Here is a 13,685-nt window from a genome sequence, read left to right on the forward strand (position 1 = left end):
TCCATAAACATCCTGAAAGCAGAGAGACTGGGTGAGCACTAGGATACTTACTAGTGCTTTGATTTTTTGAATCCCCAGCCTTTAGAATTAGGAAGAGTCCATCAATTATTCAGCCTCAGGGGCTGTGCTTAGAAGCAGTAAGCAAAGGCAGAAGTTACCTTGACAAGCGAGGACAGGACAGATGAGCCACCAAGGAAGCCCTTATAACTCCTCAAGCCACAGTGACCCTCTCACCTATATACAGATTATTATTCTTATAACAATCCTTCACAGTTGGATGGGTTCTAACTATTAAAATAAAGTTAAAATTATGTGAAGTAAAACTGTGCATAAGGATTCAGTGTAAGGCTATGACATACCCTCTAATTATTTTGTCCCTGGAATCTTTTTTTTTTTTTTTACCAGTTGATAGTATAGTCTGTCCAGGATAATGTGAAGGCCATGATTTGAGATCCCCTAAGATGCTTAGTAATGTATTAACACATGATTCTTGAATAAAACTGCACATATATTTTATTATCCTATGTATAAATTTTATTTGTCACACATTGACATTATTTCATATATTTAGTTATTAAATTCACATAAATATATTGTATTAATATAAAATATATGACTATAAAATAATCTTGCATTTATACGGTAAAGGTTTAAATTCAAGAAGCAAGTGAATTCGAGTCACTCTAGTAAGTCACATGACATTTTCAGGAGAAGTTAAACTTCATGATAGGAGAGATGATTACAACTTTCAGAACACAGACATGCTGCCCCAGTTTGTCCCTGTGGAGACAGAATTATTTCCAGAAAGCTAAACCAACGAATAGCTGTTGGTATGTGGTCAGATCTAGATGACTCTACTAAGAGCTAGGCTAGATGCAGTAATAGTTATTTGACCATGAAGAAGCAAGTTCACCATGTCAAGAGAAATGAGTGTGGTTTATAAAAAGCCAGATGTACCTGAAGAATAGGATAGATATTATAACTGAGAGAGGGTGGAGTTTACTATAATTTCAATGAATTTTCATAATGGTTAAAATTTGGGAAGTACTTTTTTTTTAATAACTATACCAATCTCAGAAAACAGTATTGATTACTACATACATATTGCTAACATAGTCCTTGCAAATTATGTACATATATTTAAGTGAGGTCAATATTTGTTGTTTAACTTTCATAATTTTAAAAGTGGCAAGTAAAAAGTTTGTTGAAACTTTGTGGCAAAAGTTAGAAAATATATCATGTATTATAGGAGGAAAGAGTTTCAAAACCAAAACCAAATCACTGATTACAAATATTTATATTTACAGTTTCAGTTTCTTACATGTATATTAGATACCAGTGACACAATCATTAAGACATTTTCTTATAATAACATTCTATTTTAGTAAATTTTAAGCCAACATTTAAGAAAGACTTCTGCCTTGGATTATAGCAGTAACTTTTCAAAAAAAACTACAACTAGTAATTATTAAATTTTCAGGTTGTAAAAGGTCCATTATTTTCCATAACGACAGGAAAATATCATTCTTCAGTTGTTGGCAAATTTTTTATAGAGAAGTCTGAGGGCACACAATTAGGTAGTGTTGGGGGAGCCAGGCAAAGGCAAAGAAATTACTGAACATTGGCAGCCCTGTGTTCACTCCAGAAAACAAGATGGCTTTGCTCTCCATTCCTTCGGAATGAAAGGGAGCTATTTATAACACAAAGCTTTTGTGCCATGTTATTAAGTTAATATACGGTACAGGCAGTGGAGTTTTGTTTGGATACCACCAATAATTTGGAGGGGTACACTTAGTAGATAGTTACAGGCTTTAAGAAGGAAATGGTGTCTGTGGCTAAATTGAAACTAATTGGTATAAATGAATGTATCTGTCATAAACCCCCAATAATAATGCTCATTATCATGTTTACATGAGTATTGCAATTAACTAAGGAATTTCACTGGAGCACAGTGCATCTTTTGTCCTCAAATCTCCTCTGGCAAGACACAGTTACAAAGCTCCCTTTATGCCACAGATAAAGGAAGTATCGAATGTGACCAGCACACAAGACAGGGTGAAACAGGAATCAGGTATCTTTAATCTCTGACAGTATTTCAAGTTTTGCTTGGAATATGCTACCTTCATAGTTTCCAAAGGCTTCAGGAAATGAAAACAGCATGGTGCTCAGGATTGCTATCTGCCTTTGTGTATTCCATCTCTGGGTAACAACATCATCTAAGACTGAGCAATGCTTAATGAGGGAAAATGGCAGGTGTGTTGGTTAGTTGTTGCTATGGCAATGGACCTGACAAGAGCAAGGGAAGGGAGGGAGGAAGGAAGGAATAGTTTGTTTTGGTTCACAGTTTGAGGGTACGATCAACTGTGGTCGAAGAGGCATGGTGGCAGGAATAAGAGGCAACTATCCACACTGCATCCACAGCCGGGAAGCAGAGAGAGAGAGAGATGAATGCTGATGCTTGACTCTCTTCCTTCTTCAGGATGCAGGGAGTGGGTTGCCCTTGATACAGAGAGTTGAATGTTCACAGTAAGCAATGAGTTGATAACCCAATGAACCTGTCAGAAAGCTAAAGCATTCTTAATGAATCTTTAGACTCTTTCTTTGCTTTAGATATCAAAGTCATGGAAGAAAATTGAAAAGAAAATGTGAAGACCCGGGTTTAGCATGCCATTCTGGGTGTTCAAAGGGTGGGAGTGGGTAGGCTGTTTCTTCCAAGGTGGCAGTTCACCATCTTTCCTAAACTCTTGATGTAATCAACTACTCTGTCTTTGTGAGTGAGGACACTAGTGAAGTAGAAGTTGAGAGTTTTTATTGTACTGATTTTAATGCACACATAAAGCAATGTGTTTTGTATGGCATCTTCTTCCATGGTGTGCTTTTGTTGACCCTCCCCTTGTTTTTTTCTGTCTTTCCCCTCTTGTCTCTTTCCATCCCCAGCAGTCTTTTCTCTGCTTTCCTGTCACATGGGTCCTATTACCCTTTATATGTTTCTATAAAAATTAAGTTCACTGAAAATATAAATACTGGTAATATTCTAATTCAGTATTTTTTGAAGAGACACTGCGAAAGTAGTATTAATTCTAGTTAATCATTAAGTTGAAAAATAAGATTTCCATATATTTTTCATGGTTCCACTAACGATTAAGTCTAAATTCAAATTAGATGATGCACCTTCATTGAACTGTTCTATCTTCTTGCTTGAATGGCCCACATCTCTGGAGATTTTCTACTGTTGTTGTGTTTTTAGTCTAGTAAAAATAAATAACCCATAACCAGTTGATAGGATGGTTTGGCAGGTAAAGGCACCTGCTGCTAAGCCTGAAGACTTAAGTTCAATCCCTGGAGCCCAAATGGTAGAATGGAGAGCTTACTCCATGCCACAATCTGTCCTCTGACCACACATACACACATGTGCACACTCATGCATGCATGTGCATACACATGTGCATACATAAATAAAAAATAATGTGAAAAATTAAATTAATGTTTATTTACTCCAACAACTGAAAACAAATTTCTCCTTACTCTGAAAGCTGGAATAATGCTACAGTAAATTACCTCCCTTACTTTAGTGCTTGTATGTTGATAAGATGATCTTGTCTGACATCTGTGTTGTTCTTTGGATCTTTAGGATCAGTGCAGCATTCATTCATATTCAGATAAACTGTAAATTTCAGCTGGTTTGAACTGGAGAAGTCACCATTCATATGGGGAATGGGGAACAGGCAGGTTGAGTTACCAAAGTTCCAATACCAATTTAGACTTAAGTGAAACTTGAATTTAGAAATTATGTATCTTCTGAATCTCCATGTCCTTATTCCTAAGGCACAGATGATAATGGACACCTGTTAGAGTTCAGATGATGTGCTTCAGAAGTCTTTTAAAGAGCACTCACTGGCTGAGATACTTTCAAATGGATAAGAACAATTAGCTTTCTATCTTCTTTTGTATCTCAGGTCCATTACCCGCATCCTCCTTCAATATGTTAATCTTGGGCAAACTGAGATGGTTGGTCATTCTAACCACAGGTCACATGACATCTTTCATCTTTGTAGACTGGCAGCACTGGAAGGCCCATAGAAAGAAACTTGTTCATGTTCATTCAACATTTTCATTTTTCTTTTCAAATGGAAGGTCAAATCATATAGGTAAGTAGAAAATGTTATCTCCAAATGCAGAAAAAGCTCCAGGATATATTTCAGGTGACAGGTGGGGTGCTTTATTCTAACTACAGTTCTATGAACAGGATACAGAAGGGTGTATGTTGTCATGGCCAAAAGCTGGGCCCCTGATGAAGAACAACTGGGCTCTATCCCTGGGTAAGATTCTTACCTTTGGGGCTGGAGAGGTGGCTCAGGGGTTAAAAGCACTGGCTGCTCTTCCAGAGGTGCTGAGTTCAATTCCTGCACCTACATGGTGCCTCACAACCATCTATGTTGTTCTGATGCCCTTTTCTGGCCTTCAGTGCAGGCATAAATGCAGGTAGAAAGAACACTGTATACACAATAAATAAATCTTTAAAAAAAAGATTCCTACAAGAGAGTTCCCATCTGGACAAGAGAGAGAGACTTCCTGAATCTGTCAGCTCTGTGTGAACCAAGTGTGCTGATAAGACCAAGAACGAACCACAAGGAGATGGGCAGACGTCAAGTCAGAAGTACATACAACAAAATGAAGAGCAATACAGCATCACCAGAACCAAGCCCGCCTCCAACATCTAGAACTGAGCATCAAAAATTGGAAGAAGCAGAAAAAAACGGCCTTATAAATAACATCATGAAGAAGGTAGAGGCTCGTGTAGAGGAAAAGACAAAAAAAATGGGAAGAACACTACAAACAACTAGAGGAAAGGGCAAACAAATTAGAAGAAAACAATAAAGACCTGGAAGAAAACAATAAGCTACTGAAAGAAAATCATGAAAAAGCAATGAAACAAATGAAGGAAACAGTCCAAGACCTGAAAAGGGAAATAGGAAAAATGAAGAAGACACAAACAGAGGGAATACTGGAAACAGAAAATCTGAGTAAACGATCGGGAACTTCAGATGCAAGTATAACCAACAGAATGCAAGAGATGGAAGAGAGGATCTCTGGAGTTGAACATACATTAGAAGAAATAGATTCATCAGTCAAAGAAAACACTAAAGCCAACAAAGTCATGAACCAAAATGTCCAAGAAATTTGAGACACCATGAAAAGACCAAACCTACAAATAATAGGGATAGAAGAAGGCGAAGAATACCAACTCAAAGGCATAGAAAATATATTCAACAAGATCATAGAAGAAAACTTTCCCAACTTAAAGAAGGAAATGCCTATGAAGATACAAGAAGCCTAGAGAAACACCAAATAGACTAGACCCCCAAAAAGAGTCCTCTCGCCACATAATAATTAAACAACTAAACGTACAGAATAAAGAAAGAATATTAAGAGCGGCAAAGGAAAAAGGCCAAGTGACTTATAAAGGCAAACCCATCAGAATAACACCCGATTTCTCAATGGAGACTTTGAAAGCCAGAAGGACCTAGACAGATGTAATGCAGACACTAAGAGACCATGGATGTCAGCCCAGACTAATATACCCAGCAAAACTTTCAATCATCATAGACGGAATGAACAAGACATTCCAAGAGAAAGCCAGATTTAAACAATACTTATCCACAAACCCACCCTACAGAAAGCACTAGAAGGAAAATTCCAACCTAAGGAAGTCAGATACACCCTCAAAAACACAAGCAATAGATAAAGCCACAACAGTAAACCCCAAAGAAGAGAAGTACTCACACACTACCACCAAAAATAACAGAGATGAACAATCACTGGTCATTAATATCCCTTAATATCAATGGACTTAATTCACCTATAAAAAGACATAGTAGGCCGGGTGATGGTGGCGCACACCTTTAATCCCAGCACTCGGGAGGCAGAGCCAGGCGGATCTCTGTGAGTTCGAGGCCAGCCTGGGCTACCAAGTGAGCTCCAGGAAAGGCGCAAAGCTATGCAGAGAAACCCTGTCTCGAAAAAACAAAAACAAAAACAAAACAAAACAAAACAAAAAAGACATAGGCTTACAGAATGGATCCATCTTTCTGCTGCATACAAGAAACACACCTCAAATTCAAAGATAGACACTATCTAAGAATAAAAGGCTGGGAAAAGACTTTCCAATCAAATGGTCTTAAGAAACAAGTGGGTGTAGCCATCCTGATATCCAGCAAAATAGATTTCAAACTAAAATCAATCAAAAGAGATCAAGAAGGGCATTACATACTCATCACAGGAAAGATCCACCAAGATGAAATTTCAATTCTGAACATTTATGCACCAAATACAAAGGCACTCACATATGTAAAAGAAACATTACTAAAGCTTAAACCACATATAAAACCCCACACATTAATAGTGGGAGATCTCAATACCACACTTTCACCACTGGACAGATCTCCCAAATCGAAACTTAACAGAGAAATAAAGGACTTAACTGATGTCATGACCCAAATGGACCTAATAGATATCTACAGAACATTCCATCCTAATAAAAAAGAATATACCTTCTTCTCAGCACCCCATAAAACCTTCTCTAAAATCGACCACATACTTGGCCACAAAGCAAATCTTAACAGATACAAAACAATTGGAATAACCTCCTGTGTTCTATCAGACCACCATGGTTTAAAGTTAAATTTCAACAACAACAAAAATTACAGAAAACCTACAATCTCATGGAAACTGAATAATACTCAACTGAATCACCAATGGGTTAAGGAAGAAATAAGGAAAGAAATTAAAGACTTCCTAGAGATCAACGAAAATGAAGACATCACATACCCAAACTTATGGGACACTATGAAAGCAGTGCTAAAAGGGAAATTCATAGCACTAAATGCCCACATAAAAAGTTGGAGAAATCTCACACTAGTGACTTAACAGCACACCTGAAAGCTCTAGAACAAGAAGCAAAGTCTCCCAGGAAGAATAGATGCCAGGAAATTATCAAAGTGAGAGGTGAAATCAATAAAATAGAAACAAAGAGAACAATACAAAAAATTAATTAAACAAAGAGTTGGTTCTTTGAGAAAAGCAACAAGATAGACAAGCCCTTATCCAAACTAAGCAAAAGACAGAGAGAGAGAAAATCCAAATCAACAAAATCAGAAATGAAAAGGGGGACATAACAACAGACATTGAGGAAATCCAGAGAATCATCAGGTCATACTTCAAAAACCTCTATGCTACAATACTGGAAAACCTAAAAGAAATGTATAATTTTCTGGATAGGTACCATATACCTAAGTTTAATCAAGGCCAGATAAACTATTTAAATAGTCCAATAACCCCTAAGGAAATAGAAACAGTCATTAAAAGTCTCCCAACCAAAAAAAGCCCAGGACCAGATGGTTTCAGCACAGAATTCTACCAGATCTTCAAAGAAGAGTTAATACCAATACTCTCTAAATTGTTCCACACAATAGAAACAGAAGGAACACTATCAAACTCCTTCTATGAGGCTACAATTACCCTGATTCCTAAACCAAACAAGGATACAACAAATAAAGAGAACTACAGACCGATCTCCCTCATGAACATTGATGCAAAAATAATAAAATACTGGCAAACAGACTCCAAGAACACATCAAAACAATTATCCACCATGATCAAGTAGGCTTCATCCCAGGGATGCAAGGTGGTTCAACATATGAAAGTCTGTCGATGTAATACACCATATAAAAAAACTCAAAGAAAAAAACCACATGATCATCTCACTAGATGCAAAAAAAGGCATTTGACAAAATCCAACACCCCTTCATGATAAAGGTCTTGGAGCGATCAGGAATACAGGGAACATACTTAAACATAATAAAGGAAATTTACAGCAAGCCAACAGCCAACATCAAATTAAATGGAGAGAAACTCAAAGCAATTCCACTAAAATCAGGAATGAGGCAAGGCTGTCTGCTCTCCCCATACTTATTCAATATAGTACTTGAAGTTCTAGCCAGAGCAATAAGACAACATAAGGAGATTAAGGGGATACAAATTGGAGAGGAAGAAGTCAAGCTTTCCCTATTTGCAGATGACATGATAGTGTACTTGAGTGACCCCAAAGATTCCACCAAGGAACTGATACAGCTTATAAACACCTTCAGCAACATAGCAGGATACAAAGATCAACTCAAAAAAATCAGTAGCCCTCCTATATACAATGGACAAAGAAGCTGAGAAGGCAATCAGAGATACATTACCCTTTACAATAGCCACAAATGACATAAAATACCTTGAGGTAACACTAACCAAGCAAGTGAAGGACCTATATGACAAGAACTTTAAGTCCCTGAAAAAAGAAATTGAAGATGTCAGAAAATAGAAGGATCTCCCATGCTCATGGATAGGCAGGACCAACATAGTAAAAATGGCAATTTTACCAAAAGCAAACTATAGATTCAATGCAATCCCCATCAAAATACCAACACAATTCTTCACAGACCTGGAAAGAATAATACTCAACTTCATATGGAAAAACAAAAAACCCAGGATAGCCAAAAGAATCCTGTACAATAAAACAACCTCTGGAGGCATCATGATCCCTGACTTCAAGCTCTGCTATAGAGCTACAGTAATAAAAACAGCTTGGTATTGGCATAAAAACAGACATGTGGACGAATGGAATCGAATTGAAGACCCTGACATTAATCCGCACACCTATGAACATATAATTTTTGACAAAGAAGCCAAAAGTGTACAATGGGAAAAAGAAAGCATCTTCAACAAATGGTGCTGGCATAACTGGATATCAACGTGTAGAAGGCTGCAAATAGATCCATATCTGTCACCATGCACAAAATGTAAGTCTAAGTAGATCAAGGACCTCAACATAAATCCAGCTACTCTGAACCTGCTAGAAGAGAAAGTAGGAAGTAGTCTTGAACACATTGGCATAGGAGATCACTTCCTAAATATAACACCAGTAGCACAGACACTGAGAGAAACAATCAATGGGACCTCTTGAAACTGAGAAGCTTTTGTAGAGAAAAGGATATGGTCAACGAGGCAAAGCGACAGCCTACAGAATGGGAAAAGGCCTTCACTAACCCCACATCTGACAGAGGACTGATATCCAGAATATATAAGGAACTCAAGAAATTAGACATCAAAACGACCAACAGTCCAATTAAGAAATGGGCTATAGAACTAAACAGAGAATTCTCAACAGAGGAAACTCAAATGGCTGAAAGACTTTTAAGGAATTGCTCAACATCCCTAATCATCAGGGAAATGCAAATCAAAACAACTCTGAGATACCACCTTACGCCTGTCAGAATGGCTAAGATCAATAATACTGAAGACAGCTTATGCTGGAGAGGATGTGGAACTAGGGGAACTCTCCTCCACTGCTGGTGGGAATGCAAGCTTGTACAACCACTTTGGAAATCAATATGGTGCTTTCTTAGAAAATTGGGAATCAATCTCCCCCAAGATCCAGCTATACCTCTCGGGCATATACCCAAGGAATGCTCAATCATACCACAAGAGCACTTGCTCAGCTATGTTCATATCAGCATTGTTTGTAATAGCCAAAACCTGGAAACAACCTAGATGCCCTTCAACTGAAGAATGGATAAATAAAATGTGGCACATATACACAATGTAATACTACTCAGCAGAGAAAAACAATGACATCATGAGGTTTGCAGGCAAATGGATGGATCTAGAAAAAATCATCCTGAGTGAGGTAACCCAGACTCAGAAAGACAAATATGGTATGTACTCACTCATAGGAGGATACTAGATGTGGAACAAGAATGACTGGACTGCTACTCACATCACCAGGGAGGCTACCTGGAAAACACGACCCCAAGAAAGACACGGGGATTGCCCAATGACAGAGAAATGGCTGAGATCTACATGAACAACCTGGACATGAGTGGGAGCAATGAAGGGTGAGGGTCGAGGGAAAGAGAGCCTGTGGGAGCGGGAGATCCCAGATGGATCAAGAACAGAGAGGGAGAACAAGGAATAAGAGACCATGGTAAATGAAGACCACATGAGAAAAGGAAGAAACAAAGTGCTAGAGAGGCCCACAGAAATCCACAAAGATACCCCCACAATAGACTGCTGGCAATGGTAGAGAGGCAGCCGGAACTAAAGTACTAATGATGGGATGGCCAAACACCCTAATAGTCGTGCTAGAAACCCCATCCAATGACTGAGGGATCTGGATGCAGAGATCCACGGGTAGGGCCCAGGTGGAACTTCGGGAGTCTAATTAGCAAGAAAGAGGAGGGTTTGTATGAGCGAGAATTGTTGAAACCAAGGTTGGCTAAAGCACAGGGACAAATAGCCAAACGAATGGAAACACATGAATTATGAACCAATGGCTGAGGGGCCCCCAACTGGATCAGGCCCTCTGAATAGGTGAGACAGTTGATTGCCTTGATCTGTTTGGGAGACATCCAGGCAGTGGGACCAGGTCCTGTGCTCATTGCATGAGCTGGCTGTTTGAAACCTGGGGCTTATGCAGGGACGCTTGGCTCAGTCTGGGAGGAGGGGACTGGACCTGCCTGGACTGAGTCTACCAGGTTGATCTTAGTCCTCAGGGGAGGCTTTGCCCTGAATGAGGTGGGAATGGGGGGTGGGCTGGGAGGAAGGAGGGGGGGGCAGGAGGAGGGAGAACAAGGGAATCCGTGGCTGATATGTAGACCTGAATGGTATTGTAAAATAAAATAAAAGGAAAAAAAGAAAAAAAAAAGATTCCTAACCTTGTTTGTTTAAGCCCTCAGTATTGGCCAAGCATTGGGCTGGCTGCATTAAATAAGTGTGAACAAAGGGTTGAGTGTAGAGCTTGGCACACAGAAACACTAAGGAGATATTATTATTAATATTATTATTATTATTATTATTATTATTATTAACTTGAAACTCTCTTTGTTCCTGGACTCTATTAATGCAACCCTCCTCCTCATAGTTATTTATGCTTTGCTACCCAGCAGGAGGAAACACACAGAACCTTGGGTACGGAGACCTTTCCCTGAGTCGTGTAGACTGTGGGGAACTCAAAGGGCAGTGCCTCCCTGTTGAAGTTTTCTTGACATGGTCATTGAGAACTTGTGTCATGATGATCTGAACAGTGTAAGACCCTTTCTTGAAAAGATACCTTTTGAAGTATGACAAATACATGGAAATTGCTTTAGTAATTCCGTTTCCAGGTACTATATTAAGGTTCTTCAAAGATGCTCTTTGCAAAATGCTCCATCTCCACTGCTGTCCCTCAGCCATTATAGCCACTACTGTGTCCTCGGCCATTCTCTCTAAAAGCCAAACTGTGAAGAGCACTTGCCACCCTAAAATAAAGACGAAATATGTCTGAAGTGGTTTTACAAACATGCAACACAGCAACAGGACTGGCAGAACTAGTTTTAGTTGAGAACTAATCCCTCAGGACTAGACCTAGTCTTGAGAAGATGGGGCCTACTTTGGGATTAAAAAAAAAAATTCTCTTTCCTCCAGTCTTCTTCAACTCAGTATTGTGGCTTGTTAAAATGTGAGTTCTTTCCATGCTCATGAATGTGTGAACTGGTAGATGACAGAGAAGCTTTCGGGACTGGTGAGACAGCTCAGCTTGTTCCAAAGCCTAGCAAGGAGAGGAGAGATCTAACCCCACAAAGCTCTGCTCTGACTTCCACATGTGTCCATATGCACACACACACACACACACACACACACACACACACACACACACTTTTCAAAACTTAAATTTAGTTTTTTTAAAAAAAGAGCTAGTTCTCTGAGGACCACAACACTGTTTTCTTGGATGGATATTCTTAATTCATTGACACTAAGATATTTCACAATTTTCTGGCCTGCCTAGTACTCTGAATTATTCCATTTTCTTGTCTGTAAACTTTTTAATTTATAAACCTTTGAAGATAGAAAACATCACAACAACTCTAGGTGAAAATTTCTCTAATTATAATTTAGGTAGGACAGACTAGGAAATGATTTTTGTCTCGGAAGTGAAAAATCATTGTTAGGGGAGAAATAGCCTTAGAATTTCATTAATACAGAAATGAGTTTCCAGAGGGTGAAAACATATACATTAACCCAATATAACTTAATATTTAACCTAAACACACAAACTATACATTAATACATCATCCTACTTTGATTTCTGCTGCTGTTATAAATACCATGGCCAAAAGCAAGTTTGGGGAGGAAAGGATTTATTTAATCTTATACTTCTGGGCCATTCTCCATCATTGAAGATATTAAGGGTAGGGACTCATGAATTCAAGGATTGCCTGGTTCTATGAAACTTTATCTCAAAGTATCCCATGACAAACAAACAAACACAAAAAAACCAAAACAACAACAACAACAAAAACACCCAGAAATTAAATTGTTGTGTGCTATTGGGAGGGTATTTGATGGACACATCGATGACTAGTCTAGAGGTGACTAAGAATGTGTCACAGGAGAATGGCATCCAATGTGGACTTGAAAGTAAGTACAAGTTGGTGTTTCCAAGAAAAGAGAGTTATTGATTTCAATCTCCTACCTTTGAAATACATCACAACAATGTTATATTCAAGTCTATAGTTTTTTTTCTTATTATAGGGTATTTGTAGGATTAAGACTATACCACACATTTGTACATGTGTGCTATGTAGAAAAGAGGCCTGCAGTATAATGTGAATGTCACTGGCTTTGCTGAAAACCAGACCTCAGAGTTGGGGAAGCTTCCCTAAGCCATTTCCCCCCCATTTTCTATTACGAGAGCAGTTGATACCAGCATGGGTACCAGCATGGGGTTCACAGGCCTCATGTGCACATTACATCACTCCCTCACATTTGAGGTTCATTCTTCTGTAATCAGGAGTCTCTGAATGCACAGGTCTGCTCCAGCCTAGGGTTGTGTTCATATTGTTCCCTCTGGCTGGACCCCTTGTTCTTTATTTCCTCTGGACAACTAGCTAGTACTTACTTTTAGGACCATGCATGGCTATTCTGTGACAGCCTTGCTGACATCCCGAGACTACACTGGATACTTCAGTTATGTACTCACAGAGCACCCCAAATTCTAGGAAGGCCTGGTCACCCTGTATCACAACTGTTTTTCAGTAGCTGACAAATTCCTTTCCTAGAACAAGATTCTGTATCATTCAATGTGGTATATCCGGCTCCTGACCTTTCAAAGCAGACCTTGCAGCTGAGGGTACAGTGAGGTGAATTCTCTTCCACACTGGTCAGACAAAAAGAGGCATTTGCTGTATGATAGATAATACACTTACTGGGTACCTGCATAGCACAAGCATGTCTTTAAATGATTTCTTGTGCTGTCTTACTTAATCATCTTGATACTGCCCAGGTAAGCTGCTTCCATCATATGTATATCATTCAGTTCAGGAAGCTAAAGCCCTCAGAGTCTAAATCAGAGATTCTCAACCTGTGGGTCACAACCCCTTAAGGTCCAACGACCCTTTCACAGGGGTCACCTAAGACCATCCTGCATATCAGATATTTACATTACAATTCATAACAGTAGCAACATTACAGTTAAAAAGTAGCAATGAGAATAATTTTCTGGCTGGGGGGTCGCCATAACATGAAGAATTGTATTAAAGGATCACACACAGCAGTATGAAGGTTGAGAATCCCTGGTCTAAATATGCAGCTTTTCAATACTACAT

The sequence above is a fragment of the Peromyscus maniculatus genome, chromosome 19, assembly GCF_049852395.1.
Source record: "Peromyscus maniculatus bairdii isolate BWxNUB_F1_BW_parent chromosome 19, HU_Pman_BW_mat_3.1, whole genome shotgun sequence".
Lineage (NCBI taxonomy): Eukaryota > Metazoa > Chordata > Mammalia > Rodentia > Cricetidae > Peromyscus > Peromyscus maniculatus.